We start from the raw sequence: 2,572 nt of genomic DNA, 5'->3' as shown, positions 1-2,572 counted from the left end.
AAATCCAACAGTGCCCATTGTGATTCCAGCTCTAACAGTGCTCACTGTGATAGCAGCCAAGGTCAATGTACTGCCTTCTAGAGTACATGTTTGGTATATTCTCTCTTGAGTACAAATTTATACCAAAAACTTTAAAAATTATGTAATTATTTTCAAATGTATTTTGGGAAGGGGACAGTTGTATAATAGCTGCACAGAATTAAGCATCAGCATTATTAGAGCTTTCCTGAGGCTCTAATACACCTCTGATTAACTGGGCATTTATTTTGGCTGGAGATAGGGAACATTTGGATGTGTGGCTGCTAATAATGAACATTATCGCTTCATTAAAGTAGTTCAAGGTAAGAAAATTTGATAGGTTTTCCCCCACATGTTGTTAATTACAAAGGGCAATTCAGTAGGTTTTAGTCCTGCATATATCTAGACCATAAAATTACATAATAAACAATAGTTCATTGCAGGTGATTAAAATACATGTTTCTGCATAGATTAAAAGAAGAGAGATACAGAGTAAAGCACCATGATCTCATTATTTATTATATTCCATCTCATAATTAAGGAAGGTATAAATTGAAAACTTATTAAAAATGTGGAGGCACCATGATATAACAAAAAGAATATTGGTCCTTGGATTGGACAACCAGGGTTAAGGAAATAATTATTGTACTTTTGACAATGTGGTCTTGGGAAAATATTTAATTTCTTTGAGCCTTGGTTTGCTTATTTGAAAATGGAGATAATAGTAAACACTTCAAATGCTTTTCTGGGGATAAGACAATATGATATATGGACCTGCAAAATCCTAAACAAGCTATTATTAATAATAACAGTTTTTAAAATGGAAGCAATAAAGCCAGAGCAGGAAGACAACAAATGACAACAGAGTCCCGTGTAAGAGTGGTGTGTGTAGATATGCAAATATGAGTGCATTAGGCTGCCTCTGGGCTCATCTGAGAGGAAGATCAGCCAGCCCAAGAAAAATGAGCCAGGGAAGAATAGAAGAGAATCACACACTAAGTATCAACATAAAAGATATAGTAAGTAACGACCTTGGGAACTGTGACACTAGAAAGATGCTTTTTTTCCCCTGGCCTGGACACCTGATTCCTTTTTCCAAGTATGTGTTATGATAGTCAATGGTTATTGTGCTGTGAGAGTGTAAATTTTGTTTATTTTCTGGTTGCTTTAATTATGTTGTGATAATTCAGAATGAAAACGCCCATTCCGTTCTCCTAGGGGGTTGCCGCTAACACTAAATTTTCAAATCAATGAATGTTCACAACCCTCACTTGCCCTAGGAAGTTGGTTAGCCACCCATGATTCACTTCTGGAAGTGTTTGACGCAGAGAGCCTCAAAGGTTCCCTAAAAGCACAGAAAGCTAGTGACGGAGTTAGAGAAGCCTTTTTGAATCAAGGCTTTTCTGCCTGCTTTATCTACTGAAAGTTAAATGGGTGTTTTGTAAAATATCCTGAGCATGCCTGCTGCTTCACAAGGAGACTATCATCAAGCAAAAAGGAGACCTTAAAACATAGCAAGGGTGTGTAGAAGTTTCTGGCATATGCTGAGGGTAACTTTCAGAGGGATTTGTGGAGATCTAGTAAAAGAAATTAGAAAGTCTGTGGTAATTGCTTCCTAAATAAGAAGTTAGGCTATATAATCTTTTCAAATTAAAAAGGGATGATGCTTTACCAGAAGTCCCTGGAGGCACACAAGGTTAGCAGAAGAATGCTTCTTATAATTTGGTGGGTTGGTAAAAAGGGTAGATCAGCTGAAGGTGAGATTGTTGGCACTGTGGGGAATTTCATCTCAAGTTAGGGCAGAAAGGAGTGGGTGGGAGGTCTTTGTGATCTTAGAATGGGCTCTAGCATTTCTATCACCGGTAACTGTCCTTTTGTTGTCACCATACTATTTGGGGTGAATTTGCCATTTGAGATTCTCCACTGATAAATCCCCAAAGGGAAGATTTCTAGTTACTTTCTAGAGCAAGCTTTGTGTAGATTACAAATATTTTGGCAAGTTCAATTGTTGAAACATAATTATTTCCTCTGTAATTAAATTTATTTCTTATGTTATACATCAAAATGAGAGAAAATATAGACATATCTCAATTCATCTTAAAAAGACTATGAAAAATACTAAGAAGAATTTTTTAAAGTTTTTCATTTGGCAATATAAAATTAAAATAGTGATACAATCTCACTGGAACATTGGAACAATATTGCACAAAGATGTATAAAAACAAAGATAATCAATCATCTTTCCTCCAGTGTTATGTTAACATCGAGGTGTTAACAGTGTGATATCCATTCTTATTCACATATATGTAAAAGAATTTTTAAAAAGACAAAATTTCAGAATCGGACAGAAAATCAAAGTTCTGAAGACTTTTGAGCAAGATCAGAAATAAACAGAACTACCTTCTTTGGGGTTGAATCTTAATATAAAAGAAACTAGACTGAAGGCTTTGGGTCTATAATTAGGCAGTGGTCACAAAAAGGCACTGAGAGAAAGAGATCCAGAAGTTATTTCTAGAATATTTGCCCTGAGCAGAATCTTAGATGCTAGTTGCCT

The sequence above is a fragment of the Pteropus alecto genome, unplaced genomic scaffold (assembly GCF_000325575.1).
Source record: "Pteropus alecto unplaced genomic scaffold, ASM32557v1 scaffold7, whole genome shotgun sequence".
NCBI classification, from domain to species: domain Eukaryota; kingdom Metazoa; phylum Chordata; class Mammalia; order Chiroptera; family Pteropodidae; genus Pteropus; species Pteropus alecto.
Note: the sequence above shows the minus strand (reverse complement) of the source record.